The sequence below is a fragment of the Procambarus clarkii genome, chromosome 6, assembly GCF_040958095.1.
Source record: "Procambarus clarkii isolate CNS0578487 chromosome 6, FALCON_Pclarkii_2.0, whole genome shotgun sequence".
Taxonomy (NCBI): domain Eukaryota; kingdom Metazoa; phylum Arthropoda; class Malacostraca; order Decapoda; family Cambaridae; genus Procambarus; species Procambarus clarkii.
Genome location: NC_091155.1, coordinates 9,763,064 through 9,787,618, shown reverse-complemented (window position 1 = coordinate 9,787,618; position 24,555 = coordinate 9,763,064). Strand labels below are relative to the sequence as shown.

Here is a 24,555-nt window from a genome sequence, read left to right as displayed (position 1 = left end):
AGGATTTGGATATACTTTGGTTGTTTTTCAGGGACAAAGGATACCCAGTCAGGCAGAACTAAATTTATCTGAGGGCCACTAATACTATAATACTAATGGCTTTGAGGACAGGAAGCCAGCAGCTTGTCAAAGGTCCCCCCATTTGCCCTAATGATCTTTTCTAGCCATTTTAAAACATAGCAGAATTTTGGCATTTACAGCTTTGGCAGGAAGGTGGTTTCACGAGTTAACAATCCAATGGGTGAAAAAGCCTCTCCTGTTTTCTGTCCTACATTGTGGCTTGTTGAGCTTGAACCCGTTGCTCCTCGTTCGTGTTACATCTGACCTTTTGAAGAAACTATCTGGATCAACGTCCTCCAAATTGTTTTGTATTTTGAAGGTTTCTATGAAGTCCGCCCTTTCATGCCTGGTCTGCAATGTTGTTAGTGCAGTGGCCTTCAACTGTTCTTGATACGAGAGCTGACTAAACTTTGATATAATTTGTGTTGCCTGGCGTTGCACCTTCGCCAGAGCTGCTATGTCTTTCTGAAGATGGTCTCTATGCCTGGACTCAATAATCTAGGTGGGGGCGCACTAAAGACTTATATAATTGAACGAATAATTTATTTTCCATAAAGGTAAAGGTACGCTTGATTATTCCCAGGGTTTGGTGCGATTTTTTTTTACTAATGCTCCCACTTGTGCAACTTTTAGTGAATGATGGATTCTGACTCCAAAGTCCTTTTCTTCATTTATATGTTGTAAGGTAGTGCTGTCAATTTGGTGGTTGTCTCGTGTGTTGTTATGCCCCACATGCAAGGTCTTGCATTTATCGACATTAAAAAGCATTTGTCAGTCATCTGACCATTTGTGGAGTTCATGAAGATCTCTTTGTAAGATTTCAATATCACTTCCCTCTTTACCATCCGGACATCCGAATGGTAAAGTAGTCCAGAAGCTCCTGACAACTTCTTCAACTTCTTTATACATGATATCCAAACCCCTGTAAACATAACTACATTCACCGTGGCGTAGTGGTAAGCCCGGCGTTTCGCAAGCATGCTGTCCTGTGTTCGTATCCTGGCCAGGGAGGATTTACCGGGCGCAAATCCCAAATCCTTAACTGTAGCATCTGTTTACTCAATAGTAAAATGGGTACTTGGTTGTTAAAAGTATGGCGGGGTCATGCTTCCCCAGTAAGCAGCCCCAGTAACCCAGTAACAGCTGTCTAACTCCCAGGTACTTATTTACTGCCAGGTAACAGGGGGGCATCAAGGTGAAAGTAACTCTGCCCACTTTTTTTCTGCCATCGCCAGGGATCGAACCCTAGAATTACGAGTACCAAGCGCTGTCCACTCAGCCACAGACCCCCACACGTGTGTGTTCTTTGGCAAAAGTGTGTTCTTGTATTAATTTCCATATTTCTAATGCCACGCTGCTTGTCATCCGAAGGAGCACTCTCCCCCCCCCCCTCTCTCTCCCCCCCCCCCTCTCTCTCCCCCCCTCTCTCAATCCCTCCCTCCGTCCTCTTCCCTCTCGCCTCCCCAATCCCTCGCTTTCCTTTCCTCTCGCCTTCTTGATACCTGCTTGATGGGGTTCTGGGAGTTCTTCTACTCCCCAATCCTGGCCCGATACCAGGGATTGGTCACAAAGCCCCAGCCTCTCACACATTGCTTTGACTTGTGAGAGCTTGGTCCACCAGGCTGTTGCTTGGAGCGGCCCGCAGGCCCACATATCCACCACAGCCCGGTTGGTCCGGTACTAATTGAGAAAACAATCTAGTTTTCTCTTGAAGATGTCCACGGTTGTTCCGGTAATATATCTTATGCTCGCTGGGAGGACGTTGAACAACCGCGGACCTCTGATGTTTATACAGAGTTCTCTGATTGTGCGAGGGGCCTCGTAGCCTGGTGGATAGCGCGCAGGACTCGTAATTCTGTGGCACGGGTTCGATTCCCGCACGAGGCAGAAACAAATGGGCAAAGTTTCTTTCACCCTGAATGCCCCTGTTACCTAGCAGTAAATAGATACCTGGGAGTTAGTCAGCTGTCACGGGCTGCTTCCTGGGGGTGGAGGCCTGGTCGAGGACCGGGCCGCGGGGACACTAAAACCCCGAAATCATCTCAAGATAAGAAGATAACCTCAAGTATGGCACCTCTGCTCTTCACTGGTTCTATTCTGCATTTTCTTCCATATCGTTCACTCCAGTACGTTGTTATTTTACTATGTAGATTTGGAACTTGGCCCTCCAGTATTTTCCATGTATATATTATTTGGTATCTCTCTCGTCTCCTTTCTAGCGAGTACATTTGGAAAGCTTTGAGACAATCCCAATAATTTAGGTGCTTTATCGCGTCTATATATGCCTGTATATGTTCTCTGTATTCCCTCTATTTCATCGATCTCTCCTGTTCTGAAGGGGTAAGTGAGTACTAAGCAGTACTCGAGATGGGACAACACAAGTGACTTGAAGATTAATTTGTTTTTAAATTTTGCCCCGAGGGGCGAGTTTATTGGGCAGCGCCACTCATCTTGTGAGTGGACATACCGCCATAGCAGCATGTACAACACTCCCCAATAGGAAGAAAACCCGCTGGGTTGTTCATCCTGTCACTTGTACCCAGACACAGCTGGGACTTGCTTAACTGTCTCAAGTGAACAGCTCCTCAGACAAGAAGATTAACATCTATCAACCCTTAAAAGCTTACGTTATCTTGCGGGTGCAAAATGGGAAAATCTTTTAAGAACAGTATCAATATTTGACAAAGAGTGTTTTCCTAACTCAAACAATGTGGGGTTTATTATTCTACACATATTTCTAATGTCTCTCAGGTGTTCACATTCACGTAGATAGTGGTCAAGGCGGTGTCCATCACTCTCACCACAGATTCTACAACTTCGCTGATCAACTGTTGTTTCCATTCCATATCTCCATGGATATTTGTATCCAAGACGGATTCTCGCTATTACTGATTCTCTCCCTCGTCCTCCTCCTCTTCGGCCATAACGATTGGGATTGCCAGCTGCAACCATGTTGTACCATTGTATAGATTCACTGGTTTGTGCTTCTATCCTCCTTTCCTCAGTTACCTTGGTCACGGACTTGAAGAGTACAACCATTGTGATGGGATCTCTGGACTTGAAAGTTCTCGTAATCCATCCTATCATTTTTATGGCTGACGCAATACTTGCTTGGTTATGCTCCCTAAACGTTAGGTCGTTAGACATCATTATTCTCAAATCCTTGACATGCTGCTTTCCTACTATGGGCAGATTCGATTGTGTTTTGTATCCTGTATTGTGTTTAGGTTCTCATTTTTATCGTACCTGAGTACATGGAATTTATCACTGTTAAACATGATGTTCTTTTCTGCTGCCCAATCGAAAACTTTATTAATATCTGTTTGTAGTTTTCAATGTCTACAGCAGAGGTAACTTTCATGCTGATTTTTGAGTCACCTGCAAAGGATGACACGAAGCTGTGACTTGTATTTTTTGTCTATAGTTACTATGAGAATAAGGAAAAGTAGTAGTGCAAGGACTGTACCCTGAGGTACATAGCTTTTAACTCGATTTTATTTGATTGGCTGTTACTCTCTGTTATGTTTGACAGGAAATTGAGTATCCAGCGTCCTACTTTACCGGTTATTCCCATTGACCTCATTTTGTGTGCTATCACCCCATGGTCACATTTGTCGAATGCCTTTGCAAAGTCTGTGTATACAACAACTGCATTCTGTTTTTCTTCTAGGGCTTCTGTAATTTTGTCATAGTGGTTGAGTAACTGTGACAGACAGGATCTTCCCGCTCTAAATATGTTGTCCTGGGTTGTGTAACTCATTATTTTCCATAAAACTAAAAATGTAATCCTAATTATTGTTTCAAAACTTGTTATTATGTGTGATGTTAGTGCAACTGGTGTAAAAAATTTTGCCAACGCTTTACTACCCCCCTTGTGCAGAGGAGCTATATCTGCAGATTTAAGTGCTGCTGGTATCTCCCCTGTATCCAGGCTCTTTCTCCATATTACGCTGAGTGCTCTCGCTACTGGTACTTTACATTTCTTCATGAATATTGAATTCCATGAGTCAGGCCCAGAGGCTGAGTGCATGGGCATGTTGTCAATTTCTCTTTCAAAGTCTTCCGAGTTTGTGGTAATATCCGTTATATTATCTGCAGCTTGAATGTCAGTCATGAAGAAGCTGTCTGGGTCATCAACATTCATGTTGTTTATTGGTGTGCTTAAAATTTAACTAACTTCTTTGTTGTCCTCTGTGTATGTACCTTCGGTTGTAATTAAAGGTTCAATACTGGTGGAGGTTTTTTATTTTGATTTTGCCTATGTGAAAAAATATTTTGGATTTTTCTTTATATCTTGTATAGGCTTTTGTTCCAAATCCATTTCCTCAGACTTGTATGATCGCTTCAACGTTTGCTCTATTTCTTCGATCTCCCTACTTAAGTTTAGATTCCTTTCTTGTGATAGTTTGTCTGCTTAAACATTTCCGTGATTTTGTTTTCCTTCTGTACAGTCGTCTGAGTTCTCTTTCTAGAGTGGTTCTCTATCTGCCCCTCCTCACAGGCACGTGCTTCAAGCAGACCTTGTAAGCTTCAGCTGTCAGTTGAGCTATTCCCTGTGTGGGAGTTTGGTCGCTTAAGACCGTCTCCCATTGAATGGTTGCAAGGTCTACATTTATTTTTTCCCAGTCAATCCTCTTATTGTGGAAATTGTATTGATTGAATACCGCCTCCCAATTCCACCCCATCCCTTCCCGTCCCGCCTCCCCCACATCCTCCTCCCCCCCCATCCCTCTCGCCTACCCCACTCAACCCTTGGTCCACTTGGGGCAGCTCTAAGATGAGGGCAAGGAAGTGGGTGCCGGGCACCGCCCCTCTGGGTGTCTGACACCGGAAGTGTGAGCTATCAGGTGGCAGCCCCCCCCCCCACCCTCCTCCAGCCATGAGTACCCTTCATGTGATAACACTCTCACACCCGCCTCTCACACACTCTCACACCCGCCTCTCACACACCCTCAACACCCGCCTCTCACACACCCTCAACACCCGCCTCTCACACACCCTCAACACCCGCCTCTCACACACCCTCAACACCCGCCTCTCACACACCCTCAACACCCGCCTCTCACACACCCTCAACACCCGCCTCTCACACACCCTCAACACCCGCCTCTCACACACCCTCAACACCCGCCTCTCACACACCCTCAACACCCGCCTCTCACACACCCTCAACACCCGCCTCTCACACACCCTCAACACCCGCCTCTCACACACCCTCAACACCCACCTCTCACACACCCTCACACCCACCTCTCACACACCCTCACACCCACCTCTCACACACCCTCACACCCACCTCTCACACACCCTCACACCCACCTCTCACACACCCTCACACCCACCTCTCACACACCCTCACACCCACCTCTCACACACCCTCACACCCACCTCTCACACACCCTCAACCCCCACCTCTCACACACCCTCAACCCCCACCTCTCACACACCCACCTCTCACACACCCTCAACACCCACCTCTCACACACCCTCAACACCCACCTCTCACACACCCTCAACACCCGCCTCTCACACACCCTCAACACCCGCCTCTCACACCCACCTCTCACACACCCTCAACACCCACCTCTTACACACCCTCAACACCCACCTCTCACACACCCTCAACACCCACCTCTCACACACCCTCAACACCCACCTCTCACACACCCTCAACACCCACCTCTCACACACCCTCAACACCCACCTCTCACACACCCTCAACACCCACCTCTCACACACCCTCAACACCCACCTCTCACACACCCTCAACACCCACCTCTCACACACCCTCAACACCCACCTCTCACACACCCTCAACACCCACCTCTCACACACCCTCAACACCCACCTCTCACACACCCTCAACACCCACCTCTCACACACCCTCAACACCCACCTCTCACACACCCTCAACACCCACCTCTCACACACCCTCAACACCCACCTCTCACACACCCTCAACACCCACCTCTCACACACCCTCAACACCCACCTCTCACACACCCTCAACACCCACCTCTCACACACCCTCAACACCCACCTCTCACACACCCTCAACACCCACCTCTCACACACCCTCAACACCCACCTCTCACACACCCTCAACACCCACCTCTCACACACCCTCAACACCCACCTCTCACACACCCCCACAGCCTATTACAGATCCAGGAATTGTAAGTGAAAGGGCTCACCAGACCTACTCATTATGAAAGCAACTTGTAAAAGCTCTGGGAATTAAGATGTCTGACGACCTGACATTTAGTGAACATAACCGAGCAAATATAGCGGCGGCCAGGACAATGATAGGACGGATTATGAGAACGTTCACATCCAGAGATCCCACAGCAATACTAACACTGTATAAATCACTGGTGTTGTCCCGTCTTGAGTATTGCTCGGTACTCACTTCCCCTTTCACAGCGGGAGAGATCTCTGAATTAGAGGCAATAGAGAGAACATATACGGCACGCAGAGACACGATAAAACATCTACACTACTGGGACCGTCTCAAAGTTCTCACGATGTATCCTCTCTGGAAAGGAGACGAGAGAGGTATCCCTTCCAATGAAGAGATACGTAGACGATACTGGAGGGCCAGGTCCCAAATTTGCACAGTAGAATAACAACATACTGGAGCGAAAGGTACGGAAGGAAATGCAGAAATCCTCTACTAGTGAAAAGTAGAGGCGCCATAGACACAGTCAACGAACACTGTCTGAACCTCAAGGGTTCACGGCTGTTTACAGTTCTCTCCCAGCAAACATTAGACATATTGCCGGAATTAAGGTGGAAGTCTTCTAGAAGCATTTAGATAAGTTCTTGCAAGACGTGGTGGACCTACCAGACTGTAGTGGATTTGTGGGCCTGCGGGGCCGCTCCAAGCAACAGCCTGGTGGACCAAGTTATGGTAAGTCAAGCCAGGAGTGTAGAAGAACTTGCGGAACTCTTCAAGAGAACTCACCACAGCTAGACCCGATGTTTACCTAAAATGAAGCAGATGTAAGATAAAATGAGGCAGATGTAGAGATAACGTGAGGCAGATGTAGAGATAACATGAAGCAGATGTAGAGATAACGTGAGGCAGATGTAGAGATAACATGAGGCAGATGTAGATAACATGAGGCAGATGTAGAGATAACATGAGGCAGATGTAGAGATAATATGAGGCAGATGTAGAGATAACATGAGGCAGATGTAGAGATAACATGAGGCAGATGTAGAGATAACATGAGGCAGATGGAGAGAAAATATGAGGCAGATGTAGGATGGATAACATGAGGCAGATGTAGAATGGATAACATGAGGCAGATGTAGGATGGATAACATGAGGCAGATGTAGGATGGATAACATGAGGCAGATGTAGGATGGATAACATGAGGCAGATGGAGAGATAACATGAGGCAGATGGAGAGATAACATGAGGCAGATGTAGAGATAACATGAGGCAGATGGAGAGATAACATGAGGCAGATGTACAGATAACATGAGTCAGATGTACAGATAACATGAGGCAGATGTACAGATAACATGAGGCAGATGTTCAGATAACATGAGGCAGATGTAGAGATAACATGAGGCAGATGTAGAGATAACATGAGGCAGATGTAGAGATAACATGAGGCAGATGTAGAGATAACATGAGGCAGATGTAGAGATAACATGAGGCAGATGTAGAGATAACATGAGGCAGATGTAGAGATAACATGAGGCAGATGGAGAGAAAACATGAGGCAGATGGAGAGAAAACATGAGGCAGATGTAGGATGGATAACATGAGGCAGATGTAGGATGGATAACATGAGAGATGTAGGATGGATAACATGAGGCAGATGTAGGATGGATAACATGAGGCAGATGTAGGATGGATAACATGAGGCATATGTAGAGATAACATGAGGCAGATGTAGAGATAACATGAGACAGATGTAGGATGGATAACATGAGGCAGATGTAGGATGGATAACATGAGGCAGATGTAGAGATAACATGAGGCAGATGTAGAGATAACATGAGACAGATGTAGGATGGATAACATGAGGCAGATGTAGGATGGATAACATGAGGCATATGTAGAGATAACATGAGGCAGATGTAGAGATAACATGAGACAGATGTAGGATGGATAACATGAGGCAGATGTAGGATGGATAACATGAGGCAGATGTAGGATGGATAACATGAGACAGATGCAAGAGATGATGGAAGATGAGAGACGCCAGGAACTAGCAGCCACTGCGGTGTCAAGCTTTACCACATAATACAGGTAAAGCAGTTGGACAAGCCAAGAGATATGATGAAGAAGATAAGAGATATAACAGACCTCTGGCCACTACAGTAAGGTGAGTGACTTTGACTCTGTGACTGAGTGAATTCCAATTGATCACGTGCTGTCATTGAATCACGTGCTGTCATTGAATCACGTTCATGAATCACGTGCTGTCATTGAATCACGTTCATGAATCACGTGCTGTCATTGAATCACGTTCATGAATCACGTGCTGTCATTGAATCACGTGCTGTCATTGAATCACGTGCTGTCATTGAATCACGTGCTGTCATTGAATCACGTTCATGAATCACGTGCTGTCATTGAATCACGTTCATGAATCACGTGCTGTCATTGAATCACGTTCATGAATCACGTGTTGTTATTGAATCACGTTCATGAATCACGTGCTGTCATTGAATCACGTTCATGAATCACGTGCTGTCATTGAATCACGTTCATGAATCACGTGCTGTCATTGAATCACGTTCATGAATCACGTGCTGTCATTGAATGACCCAGACAGCTTCTTTATGAATGACATTCAAGCTGCAGATAATATAACGGATATTACCACAAACTCGGAAGACTTCGAAAGAGAAATTGATAATATGCCTATGCACTCAGCTCCTGGGCCTGACTCATGGAATTCAATATTCATAAAGAAATGTAAAGTACCAGTAGCGAGAGCACTCAGCGTAATATGGAGAAAGAGCCTGGATACAGGGGAGATACCAGCAGCACTTAAATCTGCAGATATAGCTCCGTTGCACAAGGGGGGGAGTAAAGCCTTGGCAAAAAATTATAGGCCAGTTGCACTAACATCACACATAATAAAAGTGTTTGAAAGAGTGATTAGGAATCAAATTTCTAGTTTTATGGAAAACAATGAATTGCACAATCCAGGACAACATGGATTTAGAGCGGGAAGATCCTGTCTGTCACAGTTACTCAACCACTATGACAAAATCACAGAAGCCCTAGAAGAAAAGCAAAATGCAGATGTTGTATACACAGACTTTGCAAAGGCGTTCGACAAATGTGACCATGGGGTGATAGCTCACAAAATGAGGTCAATGGGAATAACTGGAAAAGTAGGACGCTGGATACTCAATTTCCTGTCGAACAGAACACAAAGAGTAACAGTCAATCAGATAAAATCGAGTCCAAGCGATGTTAAAAGCTCTGTACCTCAAGGTACAGTCCTTGCACCGCTACTGTTCCTTATTCTCATATCTGATATAGACAAAAATACACGCCACAGCTTCGTGTCGTCCTTTGCAGATGACACAAAAATCAGCATGAAAATTACCTCTGCTGAAGACATTGAAAAGCTACAAGCAGATGTCAACAAAGTTTTTGATTGGGCAGCAGAAAATAACATGATGTTTAACAGTGATAAATTTCAGGTACTCAGGTACGGCAAAAATGAGGATCTGAAACATAATACAGGGTACAAAACACAATCGAATCTTCCCATAGTAGGAAAACAGCATGTCAAGGATTTGGGAATAATGATGTCCGACGATCTAACGTTTAGGGAGCATAACCAAGCAAATATCGCGTCAGCCAGAAAAATGATCGGATGGATTACGAGAACTTTCAAATCCAGGGATCCCATCACAATGGTTGTACTCTTCAAGTCACTTGTGCTGTCCCGTCTCGAGTACTGCTCAGTACTCACTTCCCCCTTCAGAGCAGGAGAGATTGCTGAAATAGAGGGAATACAGAGAACATATACGGCACGCATAGACGAGATAAAACACCTAAATTATTGGGATCGTCTCAAAGCTCTCCAAATGTACTCTCTAGAAAGGAGACGAGAGAGATACCAAATAATATACACCTGGAAAATACTGGAGGGTCAGGTCCCAAATCTACACAGTAAAATAACAACGTACTGGAGTGAACGATATGGAAGAAAATGCAAGATTGAACCTGTGAAGAGCAGAGGTGTCATAGGCACAATCAGAGAGCACTGTATAAACATCAGGGGTCCGCGGTTGTTCAACGTCCTCCCAGCGAGCATAAGAAATATTGCCGGAACAACCGTGGACATCTTCAAGAGAAAACTGGACGGTTTTCTAAGAGAAGTTCCGGATCAGCCGGGCTGTGGTGGGTACGTGGCCCTGCGGGCCGCTCCAAGCAACAGCCTGGTGGACCAAACTCTCACAAGTCGAGCCTGGCCTCGGGCCGGGCTTGGGGAGTAGAAGAACTCCCAGAACCCCATCAACCAGGTATCAACCAGGAATCACGTACATGAATCACGTGCTGTCATTGAATCACGTACATGAATCACGTGCTGTCATTGAATCACGTACATGAATCACGTGCTGTCATTGAATCACGTACATGAATCACGTGCTGTCATTGAATCACGTACATGAATCACGTGCTGTCATTGAATCACGTACATGAATCACGTGCTGTCATTGAATCACGTACATGAATCACGTGCTGTCATTGAATCACGTACATGAATCACGTGCTGTCATTGAATCACGTGCTGTCATTGAATCACGTACATGAATCACGTGCTGTCATTGAATCACGTACATGAATCACGTGCTGTCATTGAATCACGTGCTGTCATTGAATCACGTACATGAATCACGTGCTGTCATTGAATCACGTTCATGAATCACGTGCTGTCATTGAATCACGTTCATGAATCACGTGCTGTCATTGAATCACGTTCATGAATCACGTGCTGTCATTGAATCACGTTCATGAATCACGTGCTGTCATTGAATCACGTTCATGAATCACGTGCTGTCATTGAATCACGTTCATGAATCACGTGCTGTCATTGAATCACGTTCATGAATCACGTGCTGTCATTGAATCACTGTAACAAACTAGGCTGTTGTAAGAATTATTCCAGAAGGTTCCAGAAGTTCGAGTAGGGACCTGACCTCTCAACAACGCCCAGTCCCCTGGGAATTAGCAGGTCTGAGTCACAAATGGCGGGCATCTTTGTTCATAGCTGCGTATAATGAATCATCCTATAGTATTCAGTAATTTAGAGAAAATTAGCCTTTATTCATTTTGCATTAAAATTGTATTGTATAATAGTACTGGATACAATATCAAGAGTATTCTAATTATTGAGTTTAAGTCACCATCAGTGACGTCACGAATCAGATCTAACTTTTAAGGCGGAGTGACCGGCGGTCATAGGTCAGCAGGGTTGACATGTCTAGTATTTCTCAAAGTTCAATTAACCATTTTGGGGATCGGGAACAGCTCTGCCGTTAGATGTTTGTAATTTAATTCAGTAAAATAATTCAACCAGTCTGGATCAATTAAGTACAACAGAGGTTAATTGTTATAACTTAAACCTGGCTAGTAACTTGGTAAAACTTTGACTAGGCGGAAGGATACAATGTTCTGTCTGGGGTAGACCAGACAAGAGAGAGATCAGTGTGGTCACGGAAGCAGCTGGGAGAGGTCAAACATCTTACCTCTCCCCGAGACCAGCCCAACATCTTAGCTGGAAAACATAGAGGTATAGTTGCTATGGTTATGTATAGAAATAGTCTCATTTGCCACTCAGGTCAAGTAGGGAGTGTTAAAGTGACAGGGAGTGAACATATTTAGATTTTTGTTTTAGTTTTCTTTTAATAAATTAAATTAGGTAATATTTTGCATTTCATTATTTCCATGTGTTTTATGTGTAAACTTGTCCTGGTCACATGGTCCACACGAGGTAAAGTTGGATTGGGCGCCGATTCTAACATCGAATCGGAATTATCATTACCGTGTAATTTATTCCACACTCAAGGTCATCGTATATAGTGGGGATCAAGCCCCTAGGTTGATTAATTAGCGTGATCGATCCAGACCTCGATCATTGCTCTTGTGTTACTGGTCTGGTGGTGGCAGCGTAGAGGCGACTCTAGGGTTTTGCTCAGAGCTTAGGTCACGTCATACTGGGTGTAGAATCCTAAGTCGGTCAATCGTCTTAGGACCACGTGGCGTGGAGTTGGCTTTGGTAAAAGTTTTGGAGTCCCTTGGTAGAGAATAAAAAGTAAGAATACGGGTAGAGGGAGTAGAAGGTAGAGAAGTAGAGAGAGGAAACCAAACCCGTGCTACATCACGTTCATGAATCACGTGCTGTCATTGAATCACGTGCTGTTATTGAATCACGTACATGAATCACGTGCTGTCATTGAATCACGTACATGAATCACGTGCTGTCATTGAATCACGTACATGAATCACGTGCTGTCATTGAATCACGTACATGAATCACGTGCTGTCATTGAATCACGTACATGAATCACGTGCTGTCATTGAATCACGTACATGAATCACGTGCTGTCATTGAATCACGTGCTGTCATTGAATCGCGTGCTGTCATTGAATCACGTACATGAATCACGTGCTGTCATTGAATCACGTTCATGAATCACGTGCTGTCATTGAATCACGTTCATGAATCACGTGCTGTCATTGAATCACGTTCATGAATCACGTGCTGTCATTGAATCACGTGCTGTCATTGAATCACGTTCATGAATCACGTGCTGTCATTGAATCACGTTCATGAATCACGTGCTGTCATTGAATCACGTTCATGAATCACGTGCTGTCATTGAATCACGTTCATGAATCACGTGCTGCCATTGAATCACGTTCATGAATCACGTGCTGTCATTGAATCACGTTCATGAATCACGTGCTGTCATTGAATCACGTTCATGAATCACGTGCTGTCATTGAATCACGTACATGAATCACGTGCTGTCATTGAATCACGTACATGAATCACGTGCTGTCATTGAATCACGTACATGAATCACGTGCTGTCATTCCGTGCAGCACGACACTACCCACTTAAGATGCAGTGAGGCTACACTAGAGAACTGGGAAGCTTGGATACCTCGGAGGTTAATTTAAGAGCTTAGGTTATCTATCTTCTCTCAGGTTGAGACTTGGGGCTAGACTGAAGCTCTTACGAGTCCTTGTGGTGATTGGTGTCAGTCTTGGACTTAATGATAGACTTTCAAGAATGTTATATCTACCATTTCCGCTCTGATTATAATGTCCTACACCTCACACTACAATATTTCATATAAAGCTGAAATCCCTGGAAACTGTGAAATGAAGGTATTGGGGTGACCTGGGGCGCCAAGATCTGAGGGTAGAAAAGATCAGCGGAAGAAAATGCAGAATGGAACCAGTGAAGAGCAGGGGTGCCATGGGCACAGTCAGAGAACACTATAAACATCAGAGGTCCACGGCTGTTCAACGTCCTACCAGCGAGTATAAGAATTATTGCCGGAATAACCGTGGACATCTTCAAGAGAAGATGTCCACGTGACGTCGTGTTGAAAAGTCTCGGGTCTCTGATGTTGATAGAGTTCTCTCTCAGAGTACCTGTTGCACCTCCGCTTTTCAACGCTCCACATCCTGCCATGCCTCCTGGTCTCATGTGATGTTATTTCTGTGTGCAGGTTTGGGACCAGCCCCTCTACTATTTTCCATGTGTAAATTATTATGTATTTCTCCCGCCTGCGCTCAAGGGAGTACAGATTTAGGCTCTTTAGTCAGCCCCAATAGTTTAGATGTTTTACTGAGAGGATTCTAGCAGTAAAGGATCTCTGCACGCTCTCCAGGTCAGCAATTTCTCCAGCATTGAAAGAGGCTGTCATTGTGCAGCAGTACTCCACTCTAGAGAGCACTAGCGACTTGAAAAGTATCATCATCGGTATAGCATCTCTAGTGTGAAAAGTTCTTGTTATCCAACCTGTCATTTTTCTTGCAGTTGTGACAGCTACTTTATTGTGTTCTTTAAAGGTAAGGTCTTCCGACATGAGTACACCCAGATCCTTTACATTGCCTTTACGTTCTATGTTATGATTTGCCTGAGTTTTGTACGTGGTTTCCGTTTTTATATTTTCTTTTTTGCCATAGCGCATGAGCTGGAACTTATCTTCGTTAAACACCATATTATTTTCTGTAGCCCATAGAAAGATCTGATTTACGTCTGGTTGGAGGTTCGCCGTGTCCTCTATGTTGTCTACTCTCATGAAGATCCTAGAGTCATCTGCAAAGGATGATACAGTACTATAGGTTGTGTTCTTGTCTATGTCCGATATGAGGATGAGAAAAAGTACTGGAGCAAGCACAGTACCCTGGGGGATTGAGGTCTTCACGGTTGATGGACCGGATTTGATTTTGTTGACTATTGCACATTGGATTCTATTAGCCAGGAAATTATAGATCTATCTGCCTATTTTTCCGGTAATTCCTTTTGAACGCATTTTATGTGCGATAAGACAATGGTCACATTTATCAAAAGCTTTTGCAAAATCTGTGTAAATTACATCAGCGTTTTGTTTGTCTTCCATGGCATCTAATGCCATGTCATAGTGGTCCAGCAACTGTGACAGGCAAGAGCGCCCTGCTCTGAAACCATGTTGTCCGGGGTTATGGAGATGCTGTGATTCCATGTATTTTGTGATCTTACTTTTTAGCACTCTCTCAAAGATTTTTATGATGTACAATGTTAGTGCTATTGGTCTGTATTTTTTTGTCTCTGCCTTATTTCCTCCTTTATGTAGTGGTGCTATCTCTGCTGTTTTTAGTATGTCAGGGATAACGCCAGTATCTAGGCTTTGTCTCCACAGAATGTGGAGGGCCTGCGATAGCGTTTTTATACAGTTCTTGATGAATATAGAGTTCCAAGAATCCGGGCCTGGTGCAGAGTGCATAGGCATACTGTTTATGGCTTCTTCAAAATCCAGTGCAGGATAGGGTGACGTCTGATATATGATTTGATGTTGGTATCATATCCATGAAAAATTCATTTGGGTTATCAATCTTTAGTGCGTTTAATGGCTCGCTGAAAACAGAGTCGTACTGCTTCCTTAGTAACTCGCTCATTTCTTTGTTGTCATCGGTGAAAGTTCCATCTCCCTTTCGCAGGGCCCGATACTAGATGTGTTTTTTTTTATCTTGACTTTGATCTTTGATCTTGATATATTGACGTAATGGACAATTAGAAAGTAAAATTTTGCACTATTGAATTTGGACAAACCGGAAATAGTTTTATATTTATCTTGCTAATTAAATCTAACCTAATCATCCTAGGCCTAATACACGCTATCTGAGGCCAAATATAGTACATATATGTGCTATACTAGGCCTAGGAATATTTAAGTTTGCTTTTTAGCTTAATTTTTTTTCCAGACTGTTGCTAGCACTATCCACTACAGCTACCTCAACTCTTCACTGGTTCTATTCTGCATTTCCTTCCGTACCTTTCGCTCCAGTATGTTGTTATTCTACTGTGCAAATTTGGGGCCTGGCCCGCCAGTGTCTTCCATGGATATATTATTTCATATCTCTTTCGTCTCGTTTCCAGAGAGGATACATCGTGAGAACTTTGAGACGGTCCCAGTAGTGTAGATGTTTTATCATGTCTCTGCGTGCCGTATGTGTTCTCTGTATTGCCTCTAATTCAGAGATCTCTCCCGCTGTGAAAGGGGAAGTGAGTACCGAGCAATACTCAAGACGGGACAACACCAGTGATTTATGTAGTGTTAGCATAGCTTCACATCTCTGGATGTGAACGTTCTCATAATCCATCCTATCAATCAGATATCAAATAATATACACATGGAAAATACTGGAAGGCCAGGTCCCAAATCTACACAGTAAAATAACAACATATTGGAGTGAACAATATGGAAGAAAATGCAGAACAGAACCAGTTTTTTTTATTATTATTATTATTTTCTACCACAGACGTGGCCACACATTTACAATGCTAACCAGCATATATACATTTTCTTCTGTCCTCCATGGACAGGGTTAGAGATGTGTTAAACATATAGTTCAGGGGTTTATTGAACACTCAACCACAGAAGGTGATTCAGTGCTTTTAAAATGCTAAGCTAACCTACATACGTAAATACATAGATACACAGATTTACGTATGCCCTACATAAAGTGTTTGATGTGTCTTTTACATAGTGTCATTAATGTACATTCACAAAGGTGAAATGTAATTCTGATCAGCTTCCATATATACTTTATACCCATACATATACATACATATATACACACACATGCATTCCCATACATTTGTCTCTTCTACTCTGACAGGGTGAGATAGCTGATAAAGAAACTAGTGTGCAATTAAGCACTTAATCACTGAAGGTGATGAAGGTGCTTTTACAAGCTCAGGTGCCATAGGCACAATCAGAGAACACTGTATAAACATCAGAGGTCCACTGTTGTTCAACACCCTCAAAGCGAGCATAAGAAATATTGCTGGAACAACCGTGGACATCTTCAAGAGGAAACTAGATAGTTTCCTTCAAGGAGTGCCGGACCAACCAGGCTGTGGTTGGTATGTGGGCCTGCGGGCCGCTCCAAGCAAAACAGCCTGGTGGACCAAACTCTCACAAGTCCTTGGGCCGGGCTTGGAGAGTAGAAGAACTCCCCAAATCCCATCAATCAGGTGTCATTTTCCTGGCCGCCGCTATATTTGCTCGGTAATGTTCACAGGTCGTCAGACAACATCATTCTCAGATGTTTTCCTTGTGTGATTAAGTGTGACTGTGCCCAGTACTCTGTGTTTCGTGTAAGTTCCTCGGCTCCACCATACCTTTGTACCTAGCACTAATCACTTGCTCCACACAGCCTCGCCTCTTGGGCTCACTACACCCGCCTCTCACAAACAATAACTTATACAAATCCTGGTCTCCAGTAGTCTACACTTTTCCAACACATTATTTTATAAAGCATTCTTGAAAAAAAAAAAAAAATTACCTCCCCGGCGGGGAATCGAACCCCGGTCTCCCGCGTGACAGGCGGGGATACTCACCACTATACTACCGAGGAATCTTACCAGCGCCGACTTAAGAACATTAGACAAGCCTCGCTCCCGCAGCTCTGGCAAACTCCAGGAAACATTTTGTTGCATTTATACATACAAGAAGTTACATTGAAAGCGAGTGTTCCTACTTCACTAGTGTTTATTCATAAATGAATTCATTGCAACAAGTGTATAAGTGTATAAGTGAACGTAATTGTTCTTACAGGTTTGTAAAGCACGCATAGTGTTTCGGGCAAAATTTGAAAATTATTTGTAGGTTAACAAATAGATTATTCAAATTGTCATTTTTAGTGTGTTGCTAGCTCATTCAGGTGTGGGAACACAACGCCGCCAGGTGTATTACCATTCAGGTGTGGGAACAGCACAGCCAGGTGTATTACCATTCAGGTGTGGGAACAGCACAGCCAGGTGTACTACCATTCAGGTGTGGGAACAACACAGCCAGGTGTATTACCATTCAGATGTGGGAACAACACAGCCAGGTGTATAACCATTCAGGTGTGGGAACAACACAGCCAGGTGTATTACCATTCAGGTGTGGGAAAAACACAGCCAGGTGTATTACCATTCAGGTGTGGGGACAACACAGCCAGGTATATTACCATTCAGGTGTGGGAACAACACAGCCAGGTGTATTACCATTCAGGTGTGGGAAAAACACAGCCAGGTGTATTACCATTCAGGTGTGGGGACAACACAGCCAGGTGTATTACCATTCAGGTGTGGGAACACAACAGTCAGGTATACTATCATTCACGTGTGGGAACATCACAGCCAGGTGTATTACCATTCAGGTGTGGGAACAGCACAGCCAGGTGTATTACCATTCAGGTGTGGGGACAACACAGCCAGGTGTATGACCATTCAGGTGTGGGAACACAACAGTTAGGTATACTATCATTCAGGTGTGGGAACATCACAGCCAGGTGTATTTACTAACCCAGTTTGTTAAGTTATTTTACACGTGTGTCCCCTCACGTGCAACACGTGTGTCCCCTCACGTGCAACACGTGTGTGTCCCCCCTCACGTGCTGCACGTGTGTGCCCCCCCTCACGTGCTGCACGTGTGTGTCCCCCCCTCACGTGCTGCACGTGTGTGTCCCCCCTCACGTGCTACACGTGTGTGTCCCCCCCTCACGTGCTACACGTGTGTGTCCCCCCCTCACGTGCTACACGTGTGTGTCCCCCCCTCACGTGCTACACGTGTGTGTCCCCCCCTCACGTGCTACACGTGTGTGTCCCCCCCTCCCGTGCTGCACGTGTGTGTCCCCCCCGCACGTGCTGCACGTGTGTGTCCCCCCCGCACGTGCTGCACGTGTGTCCCCCCCTCACGTGCTGCACGTGTGTGTCCCCCCTCACGTGCTACACGTGTGTGTCCCCCCCTCACGTGCTACACGTGTGTGCCCCCCCCTCACGTGCTACACGTGTGTGTCCCCCCCTCACGTGCTACACGTGTGTGTCCCCCCTCACGTGCTACACGTGTGTGTCCCCCCCTCACGTGCTACACGTGTGTGTCCCCCCTCACGTGCTACACGTGTCCCCCCCTCACGTGCTACACGTGTCCCCCCTCACGTGCTACACGTGTCCCCCCCTCACGTGCTACACGTGTCCCCCCCTCACGTGCTACACGTGTCCCCCCCCTCACGTGCTACACGTGTCCCCCCCTCACGTGCTACACGTGTCCCCCCCTCACGTGCTACACGTGTCCCCCCCTCACGTGCTACACGTGTCCCCCCCTCACGTGCTACACGTGTCCCCCCCTCACGTGCTACACGTGTCCCCCCCTCACGTGCTACACGTGTCCCCCCCTCACGTGCTACACGTGTCCCCCCCTCACGTGCTACACGTGTCCCCCCTCACGTGCTACACGTGTCCCCCCTCACGTGCTACACGTGTCCCCCCTCACGTGCTACACGTATCCCCCCTCACGTGCTACACGTATCCCCCCTCACGTGCTACACGTGTCCCCCCTCACGTGCTACACGTGTCCCCCCTCACGTGCTACACGTGTCCCCCCTCACGTGCTACACGTGTCCCCCCTCACGTGCTACACGTATCCCCCCTCACGTGCTACACGTATCCCCCCTCACGTGCTACACGTGTCCCCCCTCACGTGCTACACGTGTCCCCCCTCACGTGCTACACGTGTCCAAAAGAGATTAAGAGATACAAAGACACAAAGAGATTAGTGAAATTCTAAGAAGCCAGTATGAGGCTATGTTTAGCACACCAATAAACAACATGAAAGTTGATGACCCAGACAGCTTCTTTATGAATGACATTCAAGCTGCAGATAATATAACGGATATTACCACAAACTCGGAAGACTTTGAAAGAGAAATTGATAATATGCCTATGCACTCAGCTCCTGGGCCTGACTCATGGAATTCAATATTCATAAAGAAATGTAAAGTACCAGTAGCGAGAGCACTCAGCGTAATATGGAGAAAGAGCCTGGATACAGGGGAGATACCAGCAGCACTTAAATCTGCAGATATAGCTCCGTTGCACAAGGGGGGGAGTAAAGCCTTGGCAAAAAATTATAGGCCAGTTGCACTAACATCACACATAATAAAAGTGTTTGAAAGAGTGATTAGGAATCAAATTTCTAGTTTTATGGAAAACAATGAATTGCACAATCCAGGACAACATGGATTTAGAGCGGGAAGATCCTGTCTGTCACAGTTACTCAACCACTATGACAAAATCACAGAAGCCCTAGAAGAAAAGCAAAATGCAGATGCTGTATACACAGACTTTGCAAAGGCGTTCGACAAATGTGACCATGGGGTGATAGCTCACAAAATGAGGTCAATGGGAATAACTGGAAAAGTAGGACGCTGGATACTCAATTTCCTGTCGAACAGAACACAAAGAGTAACAGTCAATCAGATAAAATCGAGTCCAAGCGATGTTAAAAGCTCTGTACCTCAAGGTACAGTCCTTGCACCGCTACTGTTCCTTATTCTCATATCTGATATAGACAAAAATACACGTCACAGCTTCGTGTCGTCCTTTGCAGATGACACAAAAATCAGCATGAAAATTACCTCTGCTGAAGACATTGAAAAACTACAAGCAGATGTCAACAAAGTTTTTGATTGGGCAGCAGAAAATAACATGATGTTTAACATTGATAAATTTCAGGTACTCAGGTACGGCAAAAATGAGGATCTGAAACATAATACAGGGTACAAAACACAATCGAATCTTCCCATAGTAGGAAAACAGCATGTCAAGGATTTGGGAATAATGATGTCCGACGATCTAACGTTTAGGGAGCATAACCAAGCAAATATTGCGTCAGCCAGAAAAATGACCGGATGGATTACGAGAACTTTCAGACCCAGAGATCCCATCACAATGGTTGTACTCTTCAAGTCACTTGTGTTGTCCCGTCTCAAGTACTGCTCAGTACTCACTTCCCCCTTCAGAGCAGGAGAGATTGCTGAAATAGAGGGAATACAGAGAACATATACGGCACGCATAGACGAGATAAAACACCTAAATTATTGGGATCGTCTCAAAGCTCTCCAAATGTACTCTCTAGAAAGGAGACGAGAGAGATACCAAATAATATACACATGGAAAATACTGGAGGGTCAGGTCCCAAATCTACACAGTAAAATAACAACGTACTGGAGTGAACGATATGGAAGAAAATGCAAGATTGAACCTGTGAAGAGCAGAGGTGCCATAGGCACAATCAGAGAGCACTGTATAAACATCAGGGGTCCGCGGTTGTTCAACGTCCTCCCAGCGAGCATAAGAAATATTGCCGGAACAACCGTGGACATCTTCAAGAGGAAACTGGACGGTTTTCTAAGAGAAGTTCTGGATCAGCCGGGCTGTGGTGGGTACGTGGCCCTGCGGGCCGCTCCAAGCAACAGCCTGGTGGACCAAACTCTCACAAGTCGAGCCTGGCCTCGGGCCAGGCTTGGGGAGTAGAAGAACTCCCAGAACCCCATCAACCAGGTATCAACCAGGTGTCCCCCCTCACGTGCTACACGTGTGTGTCCCCCCTCACGTGCTACACGTGTGTGTCCCCCCTCACGTGCTACACGTGTGTGTCCCCCCTCACGTGCTACACGTGTGTGTCCCCCCTCACGTGCTACACGTGTGTGTCCCCCCTCACGTGCTACACGTGTGTCCCCCCTCACGTGTTACACGTGGGTGTCCTTGCTTGATGGGGTTCTGGGAGTTCTTCTACCCCCAAGCCCGGCTCGAGGCCATTCCACTATATTGTTGAATGTGAAACCGTAAAATATTATAAACCTCCTGGCTTATTGTACCACCAACTGTGTAACTATTTCAGTGAGTCTGGTGAACTGGAAGACAACCTAACCTAACCTAACCTAACCTAACCTCCTGGCTTATTGTACCACCAACTGTGTAACTATTTCAGTGACTCTGGTGAACTGGAAGACAACCTAACAATTTATCCAAAATGTGCTTGTCCATTTTTAAAGATTGAAAAACTATTTTATTTATATTATTTTTAAGCTGCATCTCTTATGAACCCATCCCTGCCCTTGTGTGGCAGTGCACAATAGCAAGTTGTATTTGCATATTCGTACATTAAACCATTGATTGTAACTATGATATATATATATGTGGTTCAGCGTATAGTTTAGACCTATTGTCTTGTGTATGACCCTGTCCTGTGTGACAGTGAATACCAGCATTATCCTCACTTTAATAAGACCTAATTGAATTCCTCAGATTAGGCAAAGTTGTAATTAAATTGTCAATAGAGATGTTAATAATAATAATAATCTGTATTAATAAAATGTTCATAGTGATACTTGTATCATCAGCAAAGGATAACACGAAACTGTGACTAGTATTTTTATCTATATGCGAGATAAGAATGAGAAAGAGCAGTGGTGCAAGGACTGTGCCCTGGAGTACAGAGCTTTTCACTGTACTTGGGCTTGATCTTATTTGATGAAGTTGCTCTTTGCAGCCTGTTTGACAGAAAATTGTAAATCCAACGTCTCACTTTACCCGTTATAAGCCTACTGGCTATCACTCCAAAAAAAAATAAAAAAAATAAAATAAAATGTTTATTCAGGTAAAGTACATACATACAAGGTGTGATATAAATATTGATGAATTTATAGATAGAGCTAGTACATACAATGCCTCAAGCCACTATTACGCGAAGCGTTTCGGGCAGGAAAAACACTAAAGACTCCATGGTCACATTAGTCGCATGCCTTTGCAAACTCTGTGTATACAACATCTCCATTTTGTTTTACCTCTAATGCTTCTGTGATTTTGTCATAGTGGTTGAGTAACTGTGACAGACAGGATCTTCCAGCTACAAATCCATGTTGTCCTGGGTTGTGAAGTTCATTATTTTCCATAAAACTGGAAACTTGATTCCAAATGACTTGTTCGAAAGGTTTGTGTGTGGTGTTAGTGTGACTGGTCTATAGTTTTCTGCCAAAGCTTCTACTTAACTTGTGTAGCAGATCTATATCTGCTGCTGTAAGGGCTCCTGTTATCTCCCCTATACCTCCTTGATACCTGCTTGATGGGGTTCTGGGAGTTGTTCTACTCCCCAAGCCCGGCCCGAGGCCAGGCTCGACTTGTGAGAGTTTGGTCCACCAGGCTGTTGCTTGGAGCGGCCCGCAGGCCCACATATACCTGGTTGATGGGCTTCTGAGAGTTCTTCTACTCCCCAAGCCCGGCCCGAGGCCAGACTTGACTTGTGAGAGTTTAGTCCACCAGGCTGTTGCTTGGAGCCTGCCCGCACGCCCACATACCCACCACAGCCCGGTTGGTCCGGATTTTTATCCAGGCTTATTCTACATTTTACACTAAGTGCTCACGCTACTGGTACTTTACACTTCTTAATGAACATTTAATTCCACAAGTCAGGACCTGGAGCTGAGTGCTTGGGCATGTTGTCAATTTATCTTTCAAAGACTTAAGTGTTCGTGTTATTTTTTTTTTTTTTTTTATTTCATTGTGTCGGAGGGACAGGAAGCCAGGTTATACATACAGTATATGTTAGGCTTATACCAAGGATATACGTCATGAAACTTAATTTAAACTGTCATTTCCTAACCTAACAGACTTAACCAGAGGACCGAAAACAAAAAACGGGAGAGTACGTCACTTGAGCGAGGCGCTTCCATTTTCTATTAAGGCAGTTGAAATTGAATTGATTGAATACCCCTTCTCGGTTGCTAATCCTCTTGGACCTATTCCAGGTATTAATGTTAGTTTGAACTTCATGAGCTTGTGGTCTGAATATGTGGTATCTGAGATTGTAATGTCTTTTTTTTCAAAACTCATAGTTTTGAAGATCAGGTAGTGTGTGTCTTAGCTCCTAGTTGGCTCTGTCCTCTGTTGAGCGAGAATCTCTCACTGAATTTCAGTAGTTATCTAACTTGTGGCTGGTTATTTCCAGAATGATATACTGCTATGTTATTGTCTGCCATTCTCCATATTAATGATACTTGATCAACGAGGCAAGGACAAGTGTCGGACTACCACTTGCATGAGAATGGACTCCACGAGGAGGAGTCCTCAGTCCTAGTCTTTTTAACATCGTTATGGAAAACCTTGTTACCATGACATTTACAGAAGGGATTAAATTGCTAAGCTATGCTGATGATATAGCATTAGTCATTACAGGTCCTTCACTTCTAAATAAAGCACAAGGTGCATTAGACAAAGTGACATCTGAATGCAGCGTTTTAGGGCTAAAAATATCTGCACAGAAGTCTAAGGCAATGAGACTAGGCGGCAACACTCCAGACAGGCACCTACGCATTCAAGACATTAACCTTCAGTGGGTTACACAATATCAATCTGTGTGGATAGATTCTAAAATGACATTCAACAAAATAAATATCTGAAGGAGGAAGCAAAATCACGACTAAATATAATGAGAGCAATCACAGGGCCCCGTCTAGGAGCGGGACACAAAGTGTTAAGAATGTTTAACATACACGCCGTTCGTTCCCTAGTTGATTATGCAGCGCCTGCCTTACTCACTCTTTCTCCTGGTCAGTGGCAAACGTTGAGGTTATTCAAAGCGATACAATGTATGCCATAACAGGAGCTCCCAGATGGACTAAAATACTGAACCTAAGGATAGAAACCAAGCTAACGTCGATTGAAATAAGGGTAAAAGGGATTGCTGCATGCATGCTGACCAAGATATTGACTAGACCTAGAATCAGTTCACTTAAAGATATAATCACTGGAGCACTAGCTCGGGACAGAAGAGCTTCCATTAGCAACAGGTGGACCCATTGTGCGATCAACACCATCAATACATTCGATATAACAAACACAGTCACTGAGAGGGGTGTCGACGAAATACATGCAGACTTTGTTACGCAATCCCCCTTGGGA

The 24,555-nt window shown here is 44.8% G+C and overlaps 1 protein-coding gene and 1 non-coding gene across 3 annotated transcripts in view; both read right to left on the bottom strand.

Annotated features, from left to right (window-relative positions):
- Positions 1-24,555, bottom strand: part of LanB2 (laminin subunit gamma-1) — a 529,033-nt gene that overhangs the window by 361,103 nt on the left and 143,375 nt on the right. The gene's annotated exons all lie outside the window — the stretch shown is intronic.
- On the bottom strand, positions 17,115-17,186 carry TRNAD-GUC (transfer RNA aspartic acid (anticodon GUC)). The gene has a single exon. It is a non-coding gene; the product is annotated as a tRNA-Asp (tRNA).